This window comes from Equus asinus, chromosome 2 (genome assembly GCF_041296235.1).
Source record: "Equus asinus isolate D_3611 breed Donkey chromosome 2, EquAss-T2T_v2, whole genome shotgun sequence".
In the NCBI taxonomy this organism is placed as follows: Eukaryota; Metazoa; Chordata; class Mammalia; order Perissodactyla; family Equidae; genus Equus; species Equus asinus.
Genome location: NC_091791.1, coordinates 193,400,284 through 193,427,490, shown reverse-complemented (window position 1 = coordinate 193,427,490; position 27,207 = coordinate 193,400,284). Strand labels below are relative to the sequence as shown.

Sequence of the window (27,207 nt, the reverse complement as noted above, 5' to 3'; positions counted from 1 at the left end):
TCAAGCGCAGCCTGTTCTTCAGATTAAACACTTTGAGGACCTTCCTGCTGCCTCTCTGTCGCAATCTCACCTCCAACCCGCCTGCAGGCCCCTGAACTCTTCCTTCAGGATAAACCCAGAGTCCACCCCCCACCCCCGTCGTACTGGGCAGACACGCTTGTTTCTCGAGTGGACTTGTCACTCTCATCCCGTCTTCTCGATTTTGCCCGTCTCCCTTTGGTCTGTTCTTCACGTGGCAACCACTGTGTTTGTTCATAAAAGACACATGGGTGTGAAGTTGGTCCTCTGCTTACGACTCCCCGGGGCTTCCCACCTCACTCAGAGCAGAAGCTCGGTCCCCTGCAGGGCCCACGAGAGCTGAGGGTCCGCCTCTCCTGCCAGTCCCTTCCTGTTCACGCTATAGGCAGCTAAGCGCCTCCTTGCTGTTTCCTGGACTTAGCAAGCATGCTCCTGTCCCAGGGCCTTTGCACCTCCCAGCCCCTCTGCTGGGAAGGCCCCCCTCACAGCTCGCCCCTCACTTCACTCATGTGTCTGCACAGACATCGGCTCCTCAGGGACCCACCCTGGCCTTCTGTCCAGGAAGGCACCCCTTCTTGCACGGCTCATCCCCTGACCCAGCTTTATGTCCCTTCTTGGCACTTACCACCACACGAAGTATTTTATCTTTAATTATTTATTCTCATTGCCTGTACTGCCCCCTAAAATACGAGCTCCGTGAGCACAGAAAATAGTCTGTTTTGGTCCCTGCTGAATCACAGGTGCCTCGAACAGTGCCTGGCTCGTGGCAGGCTTTCGACAACTACTTGTAGAATGAATGAATGAATGAATGAAGGAGGCACCTATGAGCTGTTTCCCAGAAGCTGCTTTGTTTCCACTGATCATTTGCAGACGGAGCTTGGGAGCTTTGCACTTCGGAACTTGAAGAGACCTCACAGGAAGTCGGCCCGAAACCCCCAGCACGGCCCTTGCCTGAGGGTCAGGGCACTCGGTGCTGACATCTGATGTCTGAGCGATACCCGGAGGCTTATTCTCCATCTAACAGGCCGTCCACACAGACGCCGCGTTCAACAGTGGAAGGTGACCTTCGAGAACCCGGGCTGTACTTTCCACCGTTTTGGGGAAACACCTCTGAGGGAAACCAGAAACAGATTTGCACATAAAGAAACAATAGAGACGTCAGGTGACCCAACCAAGGTCACAGACAGAGACTACAAGACAATTCTTGTGTCTGAGAACTAAACTTTCACCAGAAAACCCCAGAAAATGGAAAGCCTTTTTTGATGAGGTCTTTCCTGTGAAAATGACTAGTTTCCTCCATAAAGTAGGGCCCGGGTGGAGCTCCCATCCAGAATCACTTTGCTTTTGGGGGCGATGGGTTAGTCAGGCTCGCGGCAGCTGTGCCCCCATCACTGAGGAACACAGCGGGCTGGGGCTGAACAAGCATCTTGTGGTCCGGGATTATGGAAAGCTGACTCTGCCAAGAGGAATGAGCGTGTTCAGACCCTGTGTGCACCGTGCGCCAACCAAACGCACTGAGGAAGGACACGCAGAGGAGGAGGAGCGGCCATGCCTGGTTACAGCGTCACTGGCTCGGCTGAGGGTGGTGAGCAGTGTCACACAGGTTGACAAACGGGCCACTTCACAGACACGGGGTGACTGGTAAGTCTGTATAGAAACTTATTCCGGAATTTCTGGCGATAGATGCTCTGAGTTTGAAGTTAGGGTGATACATTCTGTTTGGCTGATGAGAACAGAGAACACCATGCAGCAAGTAGTTTTCCGGAGGTGCTGAACCTCCTATAAGGATTTTCATTCATCTGTCGAACTGGCGTCAGAGCCCCGTCCATCCACACTGCCACCAGCGTCTCCTCTCGGCCTCCTCACATCCTCCTCGTGGTTTCCACCTGCCGGGCTCAGAAGGATGGAGGGAGGCCCTGCAGCAAGCAGATTCAGTCTCTCTCATCCTCGAGAACATTTCCATGAGAATCAAGCCAAAACTGAGGGGGAAAGAGAGGCAGTCACGCCGTTCATTCCAACCCCTGGATCTCCACTAACCTCACGCACGCCCGGTGAGTTGAGCTCCAGGCACTTTTTAGAGGAGCGAATGCCGTCGGAGCTGCTCGAGAATTCTGGGGTGCACGGTGCCCACACTCAGGAGCCCTGTGCCTCGAAAGACTGCGTGTGAGCGGCCGTGTGCCCTCAGCATCCTCAGCACCCTCGCATCCTTCCGTTTCCTTGGCAAGCATCCCACGGGCCATGCGGTTACGAGCTGCACCCACACTGGGGGCAGATAGGAACGGGATGGATGGAAACCGTCGGTGACCCGTTACAGGAGCTTTTAAAATAGCAGAACGGACACACACACAGCCCTGTAAGCAAGCAGCCTACGGGGCCTGGTATCAGGTGACTCCTGATTAAGTGAATGAGCCCAATTCACTTCACAGTCTCAGTAATGCTCTGCTGTGACGGAGTCATTTGAAATTCCTAGGATTTGGTCCTAACGGCCCTAATGTCAGTAACCCCACTTGCTTGTGAAATGCTTCCTACTCCTGAGAGTCCCACATACACACACATCACAGAACGGAATCTTTAACAAAAGTCTTTTGAAATCGCTACGGTCATGGTCTTGTCAGGACAGAAGGTACACGACCCATGAGGGATGATGGTTCAGCTCCACCAGCCACTGGACAGCACGAAGTCCACGCCCGAGGGGCCACGGCAGAGTCTCGGTATTTCCGTGAGTGTTCTGGCGCCACGACAAAGCTTAGGATTCTGATTACAAGGGCATCGGTCATCTTTCCTTCTCATGGTTTGCAAAGAACACCAAAAGACCTAGTTTTAAAAACGCCAGTCTTCTTGCTTAACAGATATTCTTCCTGAACACCTGGGTGGCCCTAGTCAATCGACTTGGGCCACTAAACAGGAGTCTGCCAGCCCTCTGCGGCTGCTCTCCTTTAAGCCTCAGTGCCATCTAGAGATCCTGGGCTTCCTGCTCAGAGCGCCAGGCGGTGCTGGGAGCCAGGGACTGACCAGGGAGTCCGACGCACCCCCGTTCTCAAGGAGCTCACCCTTGAAGGTGGAGACAGACCCATAAAGGCAGCTTCATTGTGGTGTCTCGTGTGCTAAGACAGGAGAAAGCTCAGGGTATAAGGGATGCACCTAGCAGGGGCACCTGACCCATTTATATTTTACAGGGAGAGAGAGAAAAATTAGTTTATGTTACTAATGTGAAATATAGTGATCTGTTAGGTTAACAGGAATTTCTCTCTAAGTAGAATGCTGGTTGCCAGGCGCTGGGCTGGGGGAAATGTGGAGACGCTGTCTAAGGGTACGAACCTCCAGGGAGAGGACGAGTGAGTGGTGGGATCTAACGAACAGCAAGGGGACTGTGGCTTCAACGCTGCAGCGCACACCTGGAAGTGGCCTCGAGAGTGGATTGGAAGCGTTCCCACCACGCACACAGTGGTAATTACGGGAGGTGATGGAGGCGCTACCTGACCTGATTGTGGTAATTATTTCACGATACACACATGCATCGGATCGTCACTTTGAACACCTCACGCTGACACGATGTTACATGCTAATTATGTCTCAGTAAAGCGGAGGGAAAGACGAATCTGGGGCAGGAAGAGCCCCCGGAGAGCGAGCGGGCCCTGCTGTGAACTTGCTGCGGGTGCTCCGAGTCAGTTGCGGATAACGAGACGCTGAGGCACAAACACATAATTTCTCTCCGGCTAACAATGCAAAGCACCAGTTTCCTCAAATCACAGACTTAAAGGCGAGCAGGACGTCCCACGTGATGGAAACAAAGGCAACTAACCTCACTTAAATATGGGACAAGAGCCGCCAGCCTGGGACACGAACTGATGCTTGACCACTGGCCACGCGATCGGGACAGACGGACACGTGTGGCAGCGCAGTCTGAGACCGTGACCTGCAGTCAGCCCTGACGGACGCGCGGTCCAGCGCCCTTCACTGTCACCCACCCAACACCAGCCGGGTCCTGACTGAACCCTGACTTACAAAAGAACATCTGCGTTTGAAGAACTTTCATGCTGTTACGTTGGGAAAAGAGATCGGGGAAAAGCCGCATGGTGATGCTAATTCACGTGAATCGGCTCCAGAGGGGCATCACGTCGGACCCCAGGCTGAAATACTCGCCACGACGCTGGGTGGACCACGCCTCACGTGGAATTATCCCACCAAACGGAGCTGCTGACGGTCAGCAGAGACAGGACACCAGAAGGCAGTGCGGCCAGAAGGAGGAAGGACCCTCCTCCTGATTAACAGCCCAGGAGAGGGGTGGCTGACGAGCGTGTGCCTCTGGGCCGCCCTCTCCAATCCATTAGTGAAGAGCTTAGGAAGTGCGCTGCCCACTGAGCTACCATGGATGCCGCCGTGAGGGAAACGTTATTTTCCATGTATGAGCCTGAAAATAGAGAAGTACAAACATCTGGCACCCACATCCCCGTATTTTATCAAAAAGACTATTGTCTTTTGGTGACCTTAATACCTATTGTAAATGTTAGTCTATTTTTTATTGACAAAAAACAATAGCTGGTAAAGGACAACAACAATAATCATTAAAACATCACAAATCTGTGACAGACAATGGGGTGGAGCCACCACTCTCCTGTGTCAGCTGTGGGTCACGCCGCAGGGCCCCAAACTCGGGTCTACATTTCTGCCCAGCAACCCCAGCCCTGAAAAAATTAGCCCAAAGCTCATTCTAGAGTCAGATATAAACCCTCAGCCTTTCTTCTTACATAGGAATCTACTTTTGCCTATAATTTCTTTTGTTTTCTTTTAAGGAAGATTAGCCCTGAGCTAACTACTGCCAATCCTCTTCTTTTTTTGCTCAGGAAGCCTGGTCCTGAGCTGACATCCGCCCCCATCTTCCTCTAGTTTATACGTCGGACACCTGCCACAGCATGGCTTGACAAGCGGTACCATGTTTGCACCTGGGATCCGAACTGGCAAACCCTGGGCCGCTGAGAAGAGGAATGTGTGAACTTAACTGCTGCGCCACCGGGCCGGCCCCTTGCCTGCAATTTCTATGACTTGTCTGGAAGGGAAGACAGGATATTTTTAAAAGTTAAGATCTAGGGGCGGGCGCGGTGGCACAGTGGTTAAGTTCGCACATTCCCTTTGGCGCCCCGGGGTTCACCGGTTTGGATCCTGGGTGCGGACATGGTGCCGCTTGGCAAGCCATGCTGTGGTAGGCATCCGACGTATAAACTAGAGGAAGATGGGCACGGATGTTAGGTCAGGGCCAGGCTTCCTCAGCAAAAAGAGGGAGATTGGCAGCAGTTAGCTCAGGGCTAATCTTCCTCAAAAAAAAAAATCTAAAACCCACTATCTTGCTTTGCTCTTCATGGATTTTTCTAAATAAACTCAAACGCGCCTTGTGAAGCTGGTGCTTGAAGCAGCGTGATGTCAAATTGAAGATTTCAGGAGCATGGATGACAGCAGAGTGGCCAGTGTGGCTGCCCACAGCCGGCGGCAGGTCCGAGAGCTCACCAGCCACCGAGATCCCTTTATTGTATCGAGTTGTGTTGGCTGATGGCACCATGTGAGTCTCAGGCGCACGTTATTACACTTCTGCTTCCGTACAGACTGCACCGTGCTCACCACCAACAGGCCACAGATGCCTTTTCAAAAAACGTGCGCGTTCGTTCTCAAGGCCCCCAGACCTCTGTTCTTCTCAAACCCTTATTCACTGAAAAACAAAACAAGAACACGGCTGATGGCTTCCTCGGAGCCTTTTCCGTTTCGGCCTCACTCTCTGTCCTCCCCTCCCGGGGTCTCGGAGGCTCAGTGTCAAGTGTCCTATGAGAGAGCGGGGCCGCAGCCTGGGGAAGGCGCCGCCTCTGAGTGTGAGCGCAGCTGACCCCAGCGCATCCCGAGCTCTGCCCATTTTCATCGCCTTTCCCGCTGCAGCTTCCCGGTCGGCTGGGAGGAGTATGACGAGGGCACGCAGACTCCACCCAGCTCCACGTCTCACCGCCTGGTCTCAGCGGGGCTCTGCGCTCGCCCACCGGTCAGAACTTACATGTCAGCCTCAGTTTCGTCCCCTGTAAAATGGGCGCATTAAAGCACCCGCTTCTCAGGCCGCTGAGAGGGTAGGATGATTCATGCAGAACAGTCTAGAACAGCACCCCTCACGCAGCGCACACGTCCCCCCCCTCCCCACCCCCGGCTGCCAGGGCGAGGAACGCGGGAGATGCGTGGCAGCGACTTGAGGAGGAGACAGGAGCATTACACGAATGAAGCTAAGCGGATCGGTGTGCCTTCAATTACTGACACCCCGGCAGATCCTTGCCTTGGAAACATTAGGCTCAGCCCTCCAGCCTCTGTGTCTTGGGCCTAACAGTTCAGGATGGATCTCCTGGCCTTCCCCGCGACCTGGGCCGTGGGGGCTGTTCCTGCTCAAGCTCCCTGTGCTGACCGCAGAGCAGAGCTGCGTTTCTTCTTCCTCCCGCCTCCTCTGACTCGTGACGCCGTCAAACACCGACACCCCTCGCGGGGTAACACACGCAGGCTGACCCCCCAAACGCCTTCTGCTTCAAAATTACTCTCCCTCTCCCTTGGTTCTTCGTTCATTAATCTCAGCTTGAATTATTAACAGTCGTGACAGAGACCTGTGGCTCCACAGCCTACCAGAGCTCTTCCACGCATGTCGTCGCTCGGAGTTCACAGCCAGCCTGTGATGGGGCGGCCACTCCTGTTTTCGGGTGAAGAAGCTGGGGCTCGCTCTAGTCCACAGAGCTGGTGCACGGCCTACGTCGGGACCTACGCTTCCGACTGGGGCTGTGAAGCTAGTCAGAATAGAAGGCTAGCTGTTTAAAGTAATTCATACTAGGCTGTGAATGACCAATAGTTTAAACCTATCAAGAGACACACACTTTTAAGAAGAGAGACCTGGAAAAGCTAATGAATTTATAAATGTGGAATGAAGGTCGGGTTTGTTCCTGCTAACCTGCACAGCCAGCCCCAGACGGAGGTGTCTCAGGGTGTCTGCTGAGGCTGAGGGAAGAGTAGACTGTGCCCCCAGGGCATCTCGGGGCCGTCCCATCACAAGCAAGGGTGACATTCCATGTTTGTCTTAAATGCACATACACTGAGCACTCTATTCCAGGTTTACTTTATAAAAACTCTAAAAATTACAACAGAGTGGAACTTTGCCGTGTTCGCCTGGTCCCTGGGTGCCGTCTCCCCACTTCAGCGCTGTGAGATCCGTGTGGAGTCCCACAGACAGGTGCCTTTCCATTTCCATCTAAGTCATCCACATACACAGTCTGAGTCCTGTAGACAGACAGATGCCAGTGCGGAACAGAGACACGTCAGTGCGGAACAGAGACACATCAGCGTGTGCGCACGTCTTTGTGCACCGATGGGGAAAAGTGAGACCAACCGCTCGATTTCATAGCTTCACGAAAAGCTGTGACTTACCAAACCAACCCTCTCTTCACCTCCACAGCCCAGACTCAGATCTCCTGGAAGCTTGAGGACCCTCTAAAATTCTAACTTGAGACCCAGGACCCCGGGGACAGCTGCCCCACTCGGCACCATCCTGGCAGTTTCGACGGGAAGCCGAGCCCTGGCTCACATGAGACCTTTGCTGCCCATGACAAAGAGACCCCAGACAGGGCCCCTCCAGTTCCTACTCAACCCCCGTCATTTTCTCTGCTCGGTCCTCGTCTTGAACTAGGGTATTTTGTGAGAAATAAAGCCGGCTGCCCCTGGGAAACCATAAGGTTATCAGTGGAAAGAACCGCCCTGCTGAGGAACGCGTGTGGTGCTGTGGGCAGAGCTGGGGCTTCCGGGAGCGTCTGCTGGCTCCTTCTCCCCTCGCCCCAGGCCCTCTGACTGGACTCTCGAGCCGTCCCACCCGCGGCCGCTCAGGAAGCACATTCCAGCAAACAGAATGAAAGGGGCCTTTGTACGCAGGAGGCCGCTATTTCTTCAGCAGACTCCCACATAAAGACTTTTTTGTTTCCTACTCTTTAGGAAAAACTGAGCTCCTTCTGAGCGTCTTTGCAGAGGGAGGAGAAGCTGAAGAAGTGGAGGAGGCTCGTGGGGAGGCTGCGCTGGGGACAAAGGGGGCGGGGAGGTTAGAGACCCCGAGGGGGCTCGCAGCCTTTGGGCCGATGGGCAGTGTGTCTGGGTGTGGTTGTCAGGTCTGGGTCACAGCCGCCAGGGGTCTTCTCCCCGAGGGACCCATCCATCCACGCAGGGAGCTCGTACAGAGATCCCGGTGCTCCATCCCCAGGGAACCAGGTTTTCATGTGTGGACTCAATGTCCTCTCCTTGTCTTCTCCTTTTCTTTTCATCTAAGAAGCCACATTTTATATTTTACGAGATTCGCTAGCAATTTTCTTCCCATCGTCCTATCCTATTTGTCTCTTTTACGAAAGAACCATAATGTCCTCAACATTTCAGGCGTCCCCAAATCTGAGCAGTCCGTGGGAGAAGACCAGGGTTCTACAGTCTGACTTGTTGACCGTCACATTGTACACACAGGAAAAGGATTATAATAAAGTCTGACTAATTCATTCTTTATTAATTAAACATGCAATAAAACTTGATTATAACGCTGTCATCCCCCTTTCTCCTCAGTGATCGTCCCAAGACCCCAGTGGATGTCTGAAACCGCAGATAGCACCGAACCCTATTCACCATGCTTTTCCTGGACATACGTGCCTATGATAAAGCTAATTTATAAATGAGGCACAGTAAGAGATTTACAGAAATAACTAATAATAAAATAGAACAAGTGTAACAACACACTGTCATAAAAGTTACCATAGATCTCGGCAACCTCAGCATACCACCATTGTTTTCCTTATTAAGTCGAGAACTTTCACCTTCTCACTTACAGGAAGCACTTTACGGCTTCCCTGTGGCGTGTCCGAGTTGCCAGCACCACTACTCTTGTGCCTTGGGGCCGTTATTAAGTAAAATGAGGGTGACTTGAACATGCACCCTGTGACACAGCAACAGTCGATCTGATAACCCAGGTGGCTGCTGAGTGACTCACGGGCGGTGGCGTGCACAGCTTGGATCCGCTGGACAAAGGGATGATTCACGTCCCGGGCGGGATGGGGCAGGATGGCTCAAGATTCATCACGCTACTCAGAAGGGCTTGCAATTTAAAACTTACGAGTTGTTTATTTCTAGAACGTTCCATTTAATATTTTTGGACCGTGGTTGACGGAGGGTAATGGAAACTACAGAAATCAAATCGGCAGATAAGGGGAGACAGCTGTATAAATGAATCCAGGTAGCACCACTTGTGAAGAAAACGTTAAGGAAAATAGTACAAAGAGAAAATGGTAGGGCTTTAGACATGCGGATGCATCAAGAAGTGAAAAGGGTGCTGCTTATTGCAATTCTGTGTCAGCATCATTAAAACAGGGTGTCTGCAGGAGACCGAAGTGAGCTGAAGATAAAGCTTCTAATTTTTTAATAAGTTTTTTCATGATTTGAAAAATCCTTCCCAAGTTTAATTTACAAGGTCTCATTTGGCTTGAAAAGGCCCAAACTCTCGGCCTTAGGAGAACCCTCGTCCAGGCACCCCTGGCAGTGACGTCTGTCTCGGTGGCTCTGTGTCCCGGCCGCAGATGTGCCGGCATCAGGAGGCGAGCGCGGGTCCAAGGTCCTTCACGCCCCGTGTCCCGGCCTGATCACCCACCTGTGTCCTAAGGAAGAAGAGGGTCCCGTGGATCAGATGGGACATTCTGCACCCCGGCTCTCCCACAAACAGAAAGCCGCCCCTTTAAAACACGCCCGAACGAGGGAGGGTTGGTAGGAATCAAGGCGATGTGAGCCTGGGCTCTGCTTAGCCGTCCCCCCAGCGTCCCGAGCTCTCTGCTCTGCTGGAGTCCTGCCCTTTCAGAAGACGCTAACAACAGTCACCTTTCTTTAGTACTCGCCACGAGGCAGGCCCTGTTGTAAGTACTTTAATTCACTTGATCCACTGAACTCTCACAACACTGTTGGTGGGCACTAATATTACCCCCATTTTACACTGCTGGAAATGGATGCACAGGGAGGTTAGGAAGCTTCCCCGAGGTCACACAGCCGGCAGGTGACAGAGCCGGGATGGAACGCACACCATCTGGGTTTGGAGTCTTTGGATCTGAAAGGACCCAGAAACCGTCTTAATTCTCTCCTTTTATAGGAGGAAGAACAAGATCCAGTGAAGTCAGGTGACGCACCTCAGGACGTACCGCGAGTTCTTGGCAAAGTCAGAGCAGAACCGGATCGCTAACCCTCGTGAATACCCTGCTCTTCTCCCCTCTGCTCCCCAGAGGAACTCGGGTCTTCCCCAGGAACACAGTCAAATCCTTGGTTGGGCCCTCTTGTCACCTCCCATTGTCTGCAAGGGGTGGAAGGGAAGGGGCACTAAGCACATCCGAGCGACACTATTCCAAGAGCTCGAAGACCCTGCGCTCCCCTGGGCTCCACGTGTGAGCTCTGTGCAGAGCGAGTCTCCCCCCATGTCCCCACCCCTGTTCCTGGGCTTCTCGGTCCTCCTGTGTCACAGTTTGTAATTAGATTGGCAGTTGTGCGTCTTCACTTCCTGTCTCCCGGCTGGACTGCGAGCTCCATGAGGACGGGGCCGTCCCCACCTTATTCGCCATCAACACCTGGAGCCTGGTACATAGGAGGTGCTCAGTGAGCATTTGTTCCGTGAACTCGCCCCCAAGACTTGGCAACAGTGTTAAAGAGGGTCTCGGGCTGCTCCAGTTTCCTGATAAACCTCTGTCTTCAGTGCTCGTTACTTCTCCCCGACACTGACCATGTCCCCGGTCGGGGGGGCGGGCGACATGCCACACAGACAAAGTCTCCATCAGCAGAAGGTTGGTTGGCTGACAAAGCCCCTTTCATTCAGGGTCCAGGAACCCACCGGGCGGGGCTGGCTGTAAGGTCAAACCTCAGTTGTCAGACTCGGTAAAAGGGAAAGACCAGCCCCAAACATCTAAATTATGGGATATAGCAGGGAAAAGTATTACTTTAGGTTCTCGGGGGGACTCAGCGGACGTGGGCAGAGTTTGCTGCAAGCATTTCAACGGGGACCCGCTTGAAAGTCTAGACGCAATCACCCATGTTTGGCCTGATCACTATTACACGCAAAGAGCTGCTTCCAAGACTGTAAGGACGTTCAGAACAAATCATTCTTTGAACACTTTAAACGTCACCCTTACAACCTTGTCCACACACTGTTGCCTTATGATCACTTGCATTATTCTCCACAAAGAAAAGTTTTGTTGAGTAAAATGAAGTGTCAGTTCCATCACTAACTGAAACAAAACAAAGGGAACTAATAGAATTCAAATTAACGAAGCTTTGGCACTAGCTGAATTGTAAGTTTTCTAAGTTTTGTTTCCTTGGTGATGATATTTCTCCAAAAACAATACCACTTTGTGTTCCCTTCACAGTGAAGAAAACAGACTCAAGTCAGCAGCATTAATTCTGTGCCCGAGTCATCCGTGTGCTTCAGTTTCTGGTCTACAGCTGGGTCCACGTAAAAGGAGTCTTATTTTTGCACTGTTAGTGTATTTACTTACTTATTTTGAGAAGCATAAATTATCGGAAAGAGCCTGCAGGTGACAAGGGAAGTGGTCTGTGACGGGGAGCACACGAGAGGAACAGCGGCTGCTTCATTTTCAGAAAACACCTCTGTGCGAGCTGGGATGGATGGATGTTTTAAAGTTTGCAGTCAACCCTTAGCCTCATCGTATCAAGAGGAAACTGCAAAATCCGCTTTCCGTTTTAAATGAAGGAGATAAAAGCCAACTGTGTATTTTTAAAGACGCTCTCTGTTGGGACTCAGGTCTTCATGAGAACAACTCAGAAGTGGAGTTATGGGAAGGCTGCTTGGAGCAGAGATGGTGCGTGACCACGCCTTGGCCACGCGGCCAGATCTTGCCGTGACAGGCGCCTCTGACAAATAAAATTGCTCTGGGGATCGCTGCTCTCCTGTGTGCCCCACGGCTTTCCCCATCACTTCCGGCTCTTTCCCCTGTGGCTTCTGTCTTCTGTCCTTTGTTGGAGAAGGAGCTGGGGCTTGTTTGCTGGTTTTTAATATGCTATAGTGTATCTGATGATTAATGAGGACAAGGTCAAAAGTTCAGATTTACTTTTGTGATTGAAATAACATGGCCAAATAGCTCAATGGTGTGGTTTCAAAAAAAGCCTGATCTTCACTGCCAGGGAACAAAAAGCCTCCCTCGATTAATCCTAAATGCCTTTAACCAGAGGAAATTCGTGGCAGGATTTCTGCCACTTGCTGGAGGTCAAGTAATCAGAGACACAGTTCGGATAAACTCAGCACCGGCCGACATTCTGGCTCGACCGCCTGGACCGGGTTGCATCTCGCAGGAAGAGTCCAGAGAGACGCAGTACGAAGGGAACCAGTCATGTCCTGCCCACCTGACAAAGAGGATACAGCTTTCCTGTGTCTGCTCCTGGGGCTCAGCAGGCCCGCCGCCCCCCCCCCCCCCCAGAAGTCGCTCCCTCTCCACCCCTCCTTCCGCAGCGGCTGGGTTTCTCTGGGAGGCGTGCTGACTGGGTACAGTGACTCCAGAGCACTTGGGGACTATTTCTACGTCGAAGGATGAAATTTCAGAAATGAGGTATCGCTTTGAAAGGGTGAGGGGTCAGCTGGAGAGGGGCTCACATGCCCAGGGGCTGTCCACGGCTTGGGGAAAGGCCATGTCCTTCCTGGCCACCATCTCCTCCTCTCCAGCCAGAGCCTTACTGTCGGCAGCTCTACCCACCTGGTGTCCAAGTCAGCCCGGAACAAGCCTGGTCGTGTGTACAAAGTCAGATCTCCAGCAACAGTGAGGTCCAAAATAGATTCTGCTTCTTAAGCCTTATAGCCAGAGCACCAGGGAACACCTGGCCCCAGGTGGCGTTCCCCACACCCACCCATCAGGCCGGGCTTTCTGCCCCCAGCAGCCAGAACTTGCTCCCTGAATCTTAACAAATGCTCTTAGCTGAACGATATCTTCAAAGCTGGCAGATGGCCCTGAAACCCCAACACCCGTCACCATTTGACAGCCCCGTCCCTCCCACTGCAGCCCCGGGACACCTGCACCAACCAGGCGTGGGCCAGGCGGCCGTGCACGGCCCCCCCACACCACAGCAGCCAGGTCTCCCCAGGCCCTGTCTTCCACTCCTGGCTTCCTCCCCTCTCACTGGCTATTGCTGAAGCTGCACCAGCTACAAACCCTGTTCTCCCAGGAGAGTGTGTTTAATCTGATTGATCTCCATTTCTTTTTTTCAGGATTATTTTGGTGGTGAAATTTTAGCACTTTAAGATGTTATAACATTGGCATCCCAGAGACTGGAATATGAAACAACGGCACAGAGCGGAAGCCAATGTGCAGATTTTCCCGCCATGTTCTGCCAACGGTGCTCTATCCTCAACGACTCTGTCTGCAGGGGGCAAATACCAGGCATGTTCCAGCAGCCACTAGATTTCTGCATTTTCTTCTGGTTAAAATAGTAGCAGATCTGAAATACGGCTTTCCATCTAAAATTAGCCTGTGGTTAGACACTATTAGCTACCGCTCAACACAACGAGATTTCATACAGAAATAAAGTGATTCTGTAGATGGAACAGTGCATGATTCCACTCACTGCGCCCACCGCTCTTTACTCACTTGGTGCCGGCTCTACGCATTACGTTGTACAGCAGGAGATAAAGAAACAAGCAGGAGGAGGTGCCTGTTCTCAAGGAATTTATCTTTGAGGCTGACTTTGATAATCATCTTTTATAGTCCCACTGTATCCTTTGTGTTTCCAATGCCTCTCTCTGGAAATGATGGTAATCTCAGTGTTACCTTACAATAAATACTGTTGTCATCTGTCACCTGCTGCCACACTTCCAGAAGAAGAAAAAGGCTGGATGTGGGACTCTGCCATGGGTTTCTGGTCAAGAGGAGCCTATAGCGTCTGTTTACCACACGGTCCTTGAGTCACTCATATGGACAAAAACGATTACCTCATGCTAAGTGTGTGCTCCCTTCAAAGAACTCATTTAGAGCAATGCCATTTTTTTCCAAACAGCATTTTGTCACAAAATATTTTAGAAAAGGATCAATTTCTATTGCAGAGAAGTTATTTTAAGGGCTTAAAATTCATAGAGGAAGGTTTTTTAAAAAAATAAAAAGTCACTCTAACTCTGATTGGAGGAGAAGGCATCTGCAAGGATTGGGGTTTGCTTGAAAGGTGATGTGAGCCAGACCCTATACCAACAAGGAGACCACAGTGGAGGACAAGTGGCCTCTAATATTCGCTATTAACCCATTTCCCCCAATCTTCCATTTCTCCCAAGTTCACTCTGTTTTTGTGCAGCCTCTCTAAGTCCCATGGCATCCTGAGAGCAGCTTGGGCGTCTTTCGTGAATTCGTTTCTGCTCTTTGTTCTATTTGTGTTATTTGAGGCAGTCACAGTTTACAAGGAACAGAACGCCTTCTAAGTCAGTCGTAATTATTATACTCAGATGCATCCTTTTCCCTCATAACAGAGCAGAGGTGCAATATGATAAAATATAAGTTTCTCAACCAAAACTTGCATTCTTATCCATGAGCCAGTTAACCGCCTTTACAAGGCTCTTTTCCTTTAAAGACAATGCCCTTATTCTAGGAAAAGAACCGAGAAGGTGAGAGAAGCACAGGGACAGACCTTGAACTGGTTGATACTGAGCTCAACACGCAGCCAGTCTCTCAACAGCTGAGGAGAACGGCACCTTTGGGTTACACAGTTTTCAAATAAGGCAAAGGCAGAACAAACTCGCATGTAGAAAGAAACGCCCCTGAAGTTTAAACCCAAGCCAGAAGTCATGAAGTGGCAGGCTCGTTGGCAACGAGGCACGACGCAAGGTCACGTGAGTCTCTTGTCCGTCTCCCCTGTTTCATCACAGAGGCCCCGATCATATTAGCTTCAGGTTTCTTCCAAAGCTGTGAATATGTGAGTGACTCTGGTCAATATTAAAGACCAGTTCAAGGGGCCGGCTCAGTGGCGCAGTGGTTAAGTGCCTATGTTCTGCTTCTTGGTGGCCCAGGGTTCGCCGGTTCGGATCCCGGGTGCGGACACGACACCACTTGGCATGCCATGATGTGGTAGGTGTCCCACATATAAAAAAAGTAGAGGAAGATGGCACGGATGCTAGCTCAGGGCCAGTCTTCCTCAGCAAAAAGAGGAGGACTGGCAGTAGTTAGCTCAGGACTAATCTTCCTCAAAAAAAAAAAGACAGAAAGACCAGTTCAAACCTGTATTACACTTAAAAAAACACGCTTCAAATAAAATCTGATCAAGCTAACTAGCCCATGGGAATCAGTCCAATGAGCGTCATCAGCCAAGATCTCTCTGTTACTAGACCCACCAGGCCAGGGTCACCCAGGAGCTCCCCTGGTTTGCACTGATTAGGTGTTTCACTTACAAATGAATTAATTAATTAGTGAGAAGCCCCTGAAGCACATTACTCCTGCGGTCTATTTAAAGCTTTAAATAGATAAAAACTGCTGACATCTCATCACTACCGGGTAATGTTACACGGGGCTTAGAACTCAAGGTGATTTCCCAAACCTCTCGCTGAAACAGTTAGCGTTTGTTCTAGCCCCTCCTCCCGCTGGGTGCCCTTGGAGAGGAGGACCCTTCAAGAAGATGCAGCGGGAGACTAGGGCAAGAGCCGTGGTTTCTGCCGTCAGCGTTCCAAGCTGACCGAGCTGAGCAAGATGGCGGTCCTCTTGACATCTATTCCATGTTGCCTACCGACCCCTATGCGATGGCACCACCATGTCTGGCAGCCTCTGGTTGGGATAAAAGTGGTGACAGACCGACACAAGAACCAAAACGGAACCACTACCTTCTCGAGAACTAGAAGGTGACTGCAGCCTGAGACGTTCTCCAAGGCACATAAATAGGCGAGTGAACTAACAAGAAAGCCTGAACTCTGTGCCGGACACAGCGACTCCCAGTTCCGAGCACCCACGTGGAGACTTCTCCCCAAACACAGTCAGACAGGCCTACCCAACAAGCGAAGCAGGGAAAATGTGAAATTAGGCCAGAAAGAATTTTGTGTGTCCTTTATGAAACTCATTCATGCAAATGAAAGAACGTCATTTGGTTATTTGTGGACATAATTTGGACCCAGGGGTGAAAATGTCTTTCTCAAGAAACTGAAGGAGTTACTGGCGTTGATCTTTACTGAGGAAGCCGCCAGGGAAAATCTGAAAATAATCTTGGGAAAAGAGAAATGTCTGAACAATTAAGTCAGACAGGGGTGAATGCACATAACACCTCGCAGGCTGACTGCCTGCATCCGGGTAAGTTTCCAGACCAGGATGGCTGCACTCAGGAGCTTTAAAGAACTTCTGGGCGAAACTGTGGAACTGCTGGCCAAAGCACTAAGTCAGCAAACGTGAAAAACTCCTCAAAATTAGGCAAATGATTAAGGTGGTCAAAATTCATATATTCAAAAGTATGAGTATGGGCCGGCCTCATGGTGCGGTGGTTAAGTTCGGTGTGCTCCACTTTGGTGGCCCAGATTTGCAGGTTCAGATCGTGGGCATGGACCTACACCACTCATCAGCCATGCTGTGGCAGTGACTCACATATAAAAAGTGGAGGAAGATTAGCCCTGGATGAAAGGAGTATATTCCATTTGATGTGGTGGTTGATGGTGGTAAATATAGAAAACAGATTAAGTGGAGATACCACACAACTAACCTTTCTTTTCCATGCATATATGCGTGCATGCTCACACACATACGCACACGCACACACAGTTCTGATGCAGCCCGACCCCCAGCCACGCTGTATTTGTTCCATGCAGTTGCAGAAGCAGAAGGCGCACAGCAAAGTCCACCCCACGCCCTGCTCAGCCCCTGGCCCCGCAGCCCAGCTCTGAGCTGCGTGCCCTCAGCTGCGGCCCATTACATCATGGCTCAGGACCGGCTCGGGCGGCAGCAGCACTTCCAGAAGCTCGAAGGCTGAACGTGACCTGGAGGAGAAGCGCGATTCTGGAGGCCGTGAGCACCTCTGCACAGACGGGCCCACCTGTCCTGAGGCGAGCGCAGCTGAGTGCGGATAGCGTGGGCAGCGGGCAGGGGGTCAGGCCCGCAGGCACGAGGGCCTCTCCTCCGTGACTCGGTTAACGGGTCAGCCTGACTTCTGCCAGATCCTCCCGAACTAACCACAAGTGGGCACAGATTTTTTAAGTCCGCAGGGTGGCAAGCTAGCCCCAGCCAGGCTGCTGGGCCCAGAGTGTGTGCCATGTGCCACCGTGCCCCAGGCTGAGAGCGCGTTGCTGTGAAGCCAGGTGGAAAATGAGGGGGGAGGCACGTGGCCTGTGGAGCTGGTGGCGCCTCGCCCCCAGCGGACGTGTCTCCATCCAGCCCAGTGTCCATCACTTTCCCCACCTCCCACATCTGCCCTTTTGAACATTTCCTCCTCTTGAATTCCTTTTCTCAAACTGCTGCGTCCAGCAAATGTGTGGGCCCTGCGTGTGCTGCCTCCAGCCCGTGTCTGGCCCCATCTCCTGCTCTGACCCTTCGGGCCACACGGTCTTTTCCAGTGTCTCAAGCCCCCGGCCCGTTCCAGCTGGAGGCACTGTAGGCGAGCTGTTTCTTTGCTGCCAGCTGAAGATTAGCTGTCTGTAGATGTGCAGTGTTGTTTCTGGGCTTTCAGTTCTGTTCCACTGATCTGTGTGCCTGTTTTTGTACCAGTACCATGCCGTTTTAGTCACTATGGCTTTGTAGTACATTTTGAAGTCAGGGATTGTGATATCTCCAGCTTTGCTCTTTTTTCTCAGGATTGCCTTAGCAATTCGGGGTCTTTTGTTGCCCCATAGGAATTTTAGGATTCTTTGTTCTATTTCCATGAAGAATGTCTTTGGGATTCTGATTGAGATTGAGCTGAATCTGTAGATTGCTTTGGGTAGTATGGACATTTTAACTGTGTTTATTCTTCCAATCCATGAGCATGGAATGTCTTTCCATTTCTTTATGTCATCATCCATTTCTTTCAATAATGTCTTATAGTTTTCATTGGATAAGTCCTTCACCTCCTTGTTTAAATTTATTCCTAGGTACTTTATTCTTTTAGTTACTATTGCAAATGGAATTGTATTCTTGAGTTCTCTTTCTGTTAGTTCGTTATTGGAGTATAGAAATGCTACTGATTTTTGTAAGTTGATTTTGTACCATGCAACTTCGCTGTAGTTGTTGATTATTTCTGATAGTTTTCCAACGGATTCCTTAGGGTTTCCTATATATAAAATCATGTCATCTGCAAACAGTGGGAGTTTCACTTCTTCAATGCCAATTTGGATTCCTTTTATTCCTTTTTCTTGCCTAATTGCTCTGGCCAAAGTTTCCAGTACTCTGTTGAATAAGAGTGGTGATAGTGGGCATCCTTGTCTTGTTCCTGTCCTCAGAGGGATGGCTTTCAGAAAAGAAAAACATTTTAAATGCAGGTGTATTCACCGTCAAGTTCTATCAAAACCCATCGTGCCCAAACCGTAGTGTGCTGTGTGTCCATCAGCGGGGTGAGCAGGCAGATTCAGAAACTGTTAGAAGACATCTTGTATTATCAATGGGCACGAAGTGTCTTCTGAAGAATAACTTTTTCAAGAAATGAAGCTGATCAAAAACTTGCCGAGACACAATGTGACCTGGAAAATTGCATTTGAATCTCACGGTGGTTGTGGAGGCAGATGCCTTTTAGAGCCTGGATTTTGGGCATGTTTTGGAAATATGCATGAGTCAAAAGGCTTGAAGTTTCTATCTGATTAGAATTTAGGTCACAGCCACTCTGTCACTAATCTGAGTTCTTCCCATAACCACAGAGTTGGTAGTGGTTGCCAGTTTCTGATCTTGTGGGGACATAAGGAAAATACTGGATACATCTAATAAAGTTCCTGACCCACTAGGATTTATAGTACAGGTCTGCGCTACTCGAATAACAATATCCTCGTTGATCTTAGAGGAGAAAAGGAATAAGGGGTCTGGAAAACTCCACAAAAGCCTGAAAGCCATGGAGGTCTGGACTGTGTATGTTCACTGCTGCAGAAGAGGAAGAAAAATCACAATAACCTAAAAACCTTGCCCAAGATTTTCAATATCAGCGATGATATTACCAGATGTGAACACACACGTCTCTGCCCCACTCAAACCACACACAGTCAATTCTCATTATTCACAGCCTTCCGTTCTATCGAGTTCCCACAGACACTGGATTGGCAAATACTGAAGCGTCATGTCTGGGGAAGTACAGGGTCAGGTTCCTGGGAGCCTCTGGTCACAACATTCAGTCAATCGATCAACATACAGCCTTGTTTTATGTGTATTTCTATTTAAAGCCATTGTATTTAAGACACTGTATTGATTGTTGGTTCATTACAGCCTACCGGGAACATCTCTTACAAAGGCCTATGAAACGCAGTTTCTTTGCGGGCCTGATCTGGCTGAAGTAGAACTTCTGCTCTGCCGTGTGCTACATTGCCCTAGAGCTGCAAGGCACAAAGTCCTGCCTTGTTTGCTCAGGGGGAGATAGGCCCCAAAGCATCTTGCTTCCCGCTCTTTGGGAAGCTAAGAAACAACTGGCTCTGCACAGTGCTCTTACAGCCTACCGGGAACATCTCTTACCAAGGCCTGTGAAACGCAGTTTCTTGGCAGGCCTGATCTGGCTGAAGTAGAACTTCTGCTCTGGGTGTGCTACATTGCCCTAGAGCTGCAAGGCACAAAGTCCTGCCTTGTTTCCAAAGGGAGAGATAGGCCCCAAAGCATCTTGCTTTCAGCTCTTTGGGAAGCTAAGAAACAACTCGCTCTGCACAGTGCTCTCACAGCCTACCGGGAACATCTCTTACAAACGTTGAACTCGGGGCCAACAGTACTCGTTGTCACCCCTGAACACAGCATCTGACATTCGTATTTTCCCCGTCAGGCACAGCTCAGCCTTCCTGCACGTAGGAACGCTGGCCCGCACTTCAGCACTACGCTTGGGGCACTGGAAACAGTAAAATCACCACCAACAGAAAAAGGCACAATAATGGGGAAACGGGGCACTCGACAGATGGTGACAAGAAGGCTTGTTTGTAGTGGGAGTGCTGACACAAGGGGCAGGGGGACCCTTGGTGGGACCTTGCTGGGACCATGTACGCTGAGTACCTCCAACCTTCACTCGTCTGCCTGTGTCTGCGAACGACTGTGAAAGTGCCATGGGTACTGATTCGGGGATTACAAGTAAATTTAGCAAGTGGGCAAATTCACAAATATGGAATCCATGAATAGTGAGGATGGACTGTACTTTGTTCATGGAACTCTTTCTGGAAGCTACGAATTACACACCATTGCTCTGAACTTGCATGTCAAGAATCTGAGGAGCGAGGTAAATTGCAGAGAAAAAACAATCTTCGGTTTTGGGAAAATAAATTTGGGGGTAAATTTTAATGTGCTAGTGATGATCAATGGTGACTTTCTAAATGAGCAATCAGTAAGGGAGGTAAATGTTTCTTTAAGATTTCTTGTGTAGTCATTAGTAAAGCAACTTAATAAAAATTACATCCAACAGCTTTCTTCTAGACATTCTCCAGTGCCCTCTTGTTTTCACTCAATAGGTGGATGCTGTGTGTTTCAAACATGGCGGCAAACAGAATGTGCATATTAGTTGACGTTTCTTCTAAATTTCTCTGTAATATCCACCTACATCATCTCAACTGAGTGCATACTATTCCACTGAGCTGTCCGATATTTTGATTGCTTCCAATTTTTGCTATTATAGATAGCTCTACTATAAACGTTTTTAAAGAAAGTTTTCCTTTTAACATTGTCTCCGAGGATAAACCCCGAACGAAAATGGATGGAGAGAAAGAGTCCTCTGATGGCTGTAACGACATCAGCTGGGTCCTTTGGAGATGCTGGCAGGCTTCTCCCGGGTGGTTCTGTGTTGCTGGTTTTATTTCTTTAATTTGCTAAATTAAAAGGTGTGAAATTGTATCTCATGATTGTCTTGGTTTGCATTTACTTTATTACTCTGAGGATGAAGAGCTTTTTCATACGTTGATTCTGTCATTTCCTTAGTCAGTCATCAAGCCCCTAGGGCCCAGGTCAGACACTGTCTCTGCCCTCGGGGGACCTCACCTCTGCCTTTACTTTCACACAAATGCCTGTTAAAATTCAACCAACTGCCAATGGAAGCTTGCGTCATCTTTTTAGCTTTGAATAAGCACCTTATTTATTTAAATTTAGACAATAAATCTTTACCTGTCATATTGCTGATATCTTCCCAATTCAGTTTTTCCTCAGTTTTGATTGAATAATTTTAATTTTTACATAGTTGTAAATAATCATATTCAAAATATTTAACAATTTGCAAGATAAAATATTAATATGCAATGTAGTAAACCAAAATATTTATCCAAAATATAGTTAACATTCCTTTTATTTGCCAAATTAACTCTATCCTAAAATATTTGTAAGTGATATATTATGGAGAAAAAGAGTCACCAAAATATTCTAGAAATTTCCAAGTCATTTGTTGATTGTTAAGATTGCTGCTGCGATCCGGTTGCTGGCGCCGTGACCCAGCTAAGTGACACCCTGTTCAAGCCATGTAAAAACCACACCGATGGGTTCGTATCCCTTCGTGGTTGCTGTGGGGCTGGTTTATTTCAATTCAAGATGCCCCAAAATATTCATTCTGGGGCTGGCCCCGTGGCCGAGTGGTTAAGTTCGCGTGCTCCCCTGCAGGCGGCCCAGTGTTTCGTTGGTTCGAGTCCAGGGCTCGGACATGACACTGCTCATCAAACCACGCTGAGGCGGTGTCCCACATGCCACAACTAGAAGGACCCACAACGAAGAATATACAACTAGGTACCGGGGGGGCTTTGGGGAGAAAAAGGAAAAAATAAAATCTTTAAAAAAAAAAAAAAAAACCACACCGATGACTTCACCATTACAGACACCCCCGAAACTTCCCGGGTCTGTGCTGCAGTGGAAGCTCTGCGGCGGGCACCCACCTGGATGCCCGTGGCCCCCAGAGGTGGGCCTCCCTTGCTGCCCCGCTCCTCTCGTCCATTCCCACCACCGTGGCCTTTGTGGGTGACATCGTTAGACAGCTAACCATCTCAGTGAAGAGGTAGCTTCTCTTTGCCACCCGATATGAAACATTTCAGTACTGGAACACCCAGAGCGGCTCCACCAGTGCGTACCAGCTGACCAGCAGCCCCGGCTACCCCGTAGTAAGCACTGTGTGTGAAACGATTCTTCAGAAACGTGACTCTCGCAGATCTGACACCTGCTTCAATGACGGATCCTGCGCATCCCCAAATACTCTAGATGGTCAACTTGGCAGGATGTGGGAACACACTGGAATCACCCTTGCACGCTCCCCATGGGAACTCTGCACACACGGGCTAAATATCTAACTAAATAAACAAACCCCAAAGTCAGCTGACGAGAGCGTTTGGACACTGCAGGCAAATTTATGCCATCGCGTTTATTCAACTGTGAATACTGAGTTACTCTTTCTGGCAATTAGACGACCGATAGATTCAAACCCCCTGAAGGCCAAGTCATGGCTGGAAGAACCTAGAAGGTGACAGTGACGGAGAATTTTCTCTCTGCCTCCTCCCGTCACCCCCCACCCGTCTCTACTGTCTTCCAGGGAACGTGCGAACAAGGAAATGGGATTGCTTCTTGAGAGTAAAGCTGTCGAGTCTGTGAAGAAACATTTTCCAAAATTCAGAAATGAGGCAGAAAGATGAGTGTGCCCTTCGAGTGTCACACCATCGCACATCTAAAAGCTTGCCCAGCTTCACCTGACACCGTAGGTGAAGGTCAGGTTTTTGATTTACTGTTGCTTAGGGCCCAGACTCCATGAAGCTAGGTGTTCACTTAGAATGATAAATGAGAGAGGATTTTTTTCTGGTAGAAATGCAAGCTATTTGATTAAAAAAATAACCCCAAGTTTATGCCTTTATTGTCTGTAGGGCATTAGCCAGGTTTGCATGTAACTTGGCAACACTATTTCATTCTTTCTCTCACTGACTGTATATATTCCTGCATTCTTTAAATCAGATTTTTCAGCCCTGTTTCCTTCCATGGGTTAATTAAAGATTTGACACCTGCTCGCTATGTATGTGTATGAGATTCACATTGCTAACTTTTTCAAAATTAGCTTTGACACCCATAACCTCATGGGTTGCAGTGGAGATGGGCAAAAACATCACCAAAGAGACAGAAGGACTTCCAGACACGGCTGACAGATTGACAGTGGTGACTTGCCGGCATTAATTTGATCACCTGTCAGTTAGGAAGGGGAAGCTGGTGGGTCAGCAACGGAAGCTCCATAAGCAAGTGTCCATCCGTCTGCGTGCTGACCGGGGAATGTGGGGTCCCTCGGAAGGTGTATCCTACGTCTTCAGCAGGTAACCAGCCTGATGTGCTAACACGAAAGCCCTACCTTGAGCTCCTCTTTTTGCATGTCCATGCTCACCTATAAGTTCTGGACTACAAGCCGGCTTCCCAGGCGGGCAGATGGTTCACTCGTCAGGCCCACACACGTCGCCCACGCAGCTGGGGGTTTCCTTATTCACTGAAAATTAATAAGTTGTCATTGGCATGTGATTTTACATCCTGGCTCTCCATGGAACCTGACAGGGCGTGTCTGTGCTGGGAGTCAAATCTGCTCTGGTTCTCCCACTGGCTCACATTTCTAGGCCACCGGCTGTGGCCACCCCAGATCGTGTGCTTCCTCCAAGGCACGTGCCAGCTGCTCAGAACTCTGACACGTTTTTGGTCATTTGTTGTTAAATTTCCAATCCCCATGGCCAATGCTTTTATAAAATTTAACAAAAATATCCAGAAAAATGAAATTGAAAAAGGTCATAGAAAATACAAGCCCATTTTTTAATTCTTAGATTCAGTGGAATCCAAATGACTCTGTAATATACACAATGTAGAAGTTCCTTTTAAAAGCGTGAGCATTTCTAAACGCTTGCTTCCAATTTATGTGCTCGTCTCAGGTCCAGGGAGCCCGTTCATCTGGGAGCTTGTTAGAAATGTGGATTCTGGGGCCTCACCTCCGGCCCCTGAATCAGAGACTCTGGGGTGGGCCCAGCAGACTGTGTTAACAGGACCCCCACGTGATTGTGACGCGGGCTCGATTTTACGGGAATCCCTCACCCGGGGAGCGGATACGTCAGAAGTCGTGAGCCTGGATGTCAGACGGGCTGGGCAGCTACAGAAACGCAGTCTTGACGAGATGAGGATCATGAGGAAGGGTGGTTCCCTGGCGAACTGTGGCCTGGAGGGCCCACATGGAAGCATTCGGATCCAGACACACACACACCTCTGGTCAAACAAACCTCTACGGGCGAGTGGGAACCCCTGGTCTATTACCTTTTCTAAATGTGGATTTATAGTAATCTGCACTTTGATAAAGTGATGAGTCACTTTTGCCTGACAAGTGTTTCAGCTCAGATCATTGTATATCAAATCCTAAGAGTAGGAAGGCTTATTCTTGAGGTCTTTATTCTGTCACAATAATCTGCTTCCATTTTTAATTCTGTATCACTCTATTTTGAATAGTGAGATGTTCAAATACATTTTTAGTCATCCTTGAGTATTTCTTTTTCCTTGATAATTTGAAAGTTAATTCTTACCAATTAGTTTTAGAATAATTTTGTTCTATTCCATAAAGTGTCCTAACAACATTTCAGTTGAAACTGTTAACTATGGGTTAACTTTTAGTTAACTATTACTTCACTTGGTGATGAGTTAGAAAAAAGCAGGCCCTGGGTTCCCATCCCGGCTCTCGGCTGGCCCGCTCTGTGACTCTGGCAGGACCCTGAGCGGCAGCCTTGATTGGGTGCCAGCCACGCCTGCCCCTCAGGCCACTCAGGAATTAATGGAACAATGCGTGCAAGTCACCCGAGAGCTCGCACGTGCTTCAAACGTCACTGCCTTTCCCTTCCTCCCGTCCCCAAATGCTAAAGATCCTCCTCTTCTCTGTTGCTTAACAGTCTTCTTTATTCCAGGAGAGAAAGAAGTGAGCAACACAGCAGTCCTGAAAGTGATACCTTTTCCCTTTGGACTGCTTGTCTACAACCTAATTATTTCATAGATAGTATTTTTATTACTACGATTTTTGGGTGAGTTGTACTCAGTCATAAAATGTGACATATGATGATATAATTCCTGATTTCTTAGTTCTTATGGTAAGTCTCCGTGTATTCAAGTAGAGAATACATTTTTATGACTTCTTATGTGTCTGAGAGAAAAATATTTATTTTCCACAGCAACAAAAGAAAAAAATAGATAAATTAGACTACATGAAAATTTAAAACATCTGTGCATCAAAGAACACAATCAACAGAGTGCAAAGGTAACCTATGGAATGGGGGTTAATATCTGCAAATCCTATAAGGGGTTAATATCCAGAATATATAAACTTAATAACTTAATAACAAAAAACAAACAACCTGATTAAAGAATGGGCAAAGGACTTGAATACACTTTTCTCCAGGGAAGATATACAAACGGTCGATAAGCACGTGAAAAGATGCTCAATGTCACAAAGCATCAGGGAAATGCAGATCAAAACCATGAGACATCACCTCGCACCTGTCAGGATGGCCATGATCAAAAAGACAAGAGACAGCAGGTGCTGGCGAGGACGTGGAGAAAAGGGGAGCCTTGTGCACTGTTGTGGGAATGTACAATGGTGCAGCCACTATGGACAACAGTGTGGAGGTTCCCCAAGAAATTAAAAATAGAGCTACCATGTGATCCAGCAATCCCATTTTGGGTATATCCCCAGAAGAACTGAGGGCAGGATCTTAAAGAGATGTTTCTACACCCACGTTCAGAGCAGCATCACTCACAATAGCCAAGAGGTGGAAGCAACCCATGTGCCCAACGATAGATGAGTGAATAAACAAACGTGGTCTATACACACAGTGGAATATTATTCAGCCCTCAAAAGAGAGGAAATCCTGCCACATGCTACATGATGGATGAATCTTGAAGACGTTAATCTAAGTGAAATCAGCCAGTCACAAAAAGACAAATACTGTGTGTAAATATACTGTATATAAATACTCAGATGAGGTCCCTGGAGGAGTCAAATTCATGGAGACAGGAAGTGGAATGGGGGTGCCAGGGGCTGGGGGGAGCAAGGAATGGGACACTAGTGTTTACTGGGGACAGAGTTTCAGTTTGGGAAGATGAAGAGAGCTCTGGAGACGGGTGGTGGTGGTGGCTGACGACAACGAGAATGTCCTTAATGCCACTGAACTGTGCCCTTGAAAAGGGTTAAGATGGTAAATTTTGTGTTATGTGAATCTTACCACATTTAAAAAGAAAAAGCCTCAAAAAACCCCAACATGTTTAATTTTCCTTTCTCTACCCTTAATCTTGATATGAATCATCATTCTGCCTTATCGTTGGCACCACTCTTGCTTCAGTTCCACCTAAGGCCTGGGCTGGGAGGGCCCGAGCCCTGGGGAGGGGCGGGTTCAGCGTCTGTGGGCTCGTCCCGAGAGTGACTGGGCCTCAGCACAGGTAAGGCCAGGAGAGGACCTGAAGTACGCTGCCAAGATGGGGAAAGTCTCCCCGAGGAGCTGGGACACAGTCCTTGAAGGTCGGTTCCGGAGCAGAGGTGGTTTCCGGGGCTGACAGGGCGCTGGGGGCTGGAGAGTCTGTCTTCCTTTCCCGGCTCCCCGGCTGCAGCTGAGGAGGTTCACCGGGACCTGCCGGCCTTTGCTGACGAGGGATCCGGATGAGCCCCCAGTCCCCACCGCATCACCGATCCTGGGGCATCGATCGGCAGGAGCCTGGAAGGCACAGCTGACAGCGCCCAGGGCTGTAGGGAGGGCAGGCCACGTGCCGGGCCCTGGCAGCACCTCAGGAGCCCTCCCGGGGCAGAGGCAGCCCGCCTGGGGGCTCCGCAATGACAGGCAGGTATTTGACGCGCTCCTCCCTCTCTGGGCGGTTTTCATTCTGACAAAGGGCCTTCCGGCACCCTTTGTGTCATTGTGTTTGTTCCACTGGACTTTTGCTGAGCTAGTATTTTAACCATCTTCTTTCCTTTTTCAACGAGTGCTCTTTTCAGCTTTGTTTCACATTGCTTCCTTGTATTTTTCACTGTTTTTCAATGGGATGAGGAGGGACAGAAAGAGTTACGAGCCCA

General features: G+C 49.3%; 1 protein-coding gene across 3 annotated transcripts in view; it reads right to left on the bottom strand.

The window, feature by feature from the left end:
• Nucleotides 1-27,207, bottom strand: part of GNG2 (G protein subunit gamma 2) — a 97,019-nt gene that overhangs the window by 35,612 nt on the left and 34,200 nt on the right. Inside the window, exon 3 of one of the 3 annotated variants that reach the window (XM_014854236.3) lies at nt 23,512-23,610. The exons of the other annotated variants lie outside the window; for them this stretch is intronic. The gene's annotated coding sequence lies outside the window, so the exon portion shown is untranslated. The remainder of the gene's footprint in view (nt 1-23,511; nt 23,611-27,207) is intronic. 3 annotated transcript variants of the gene reach the window in all.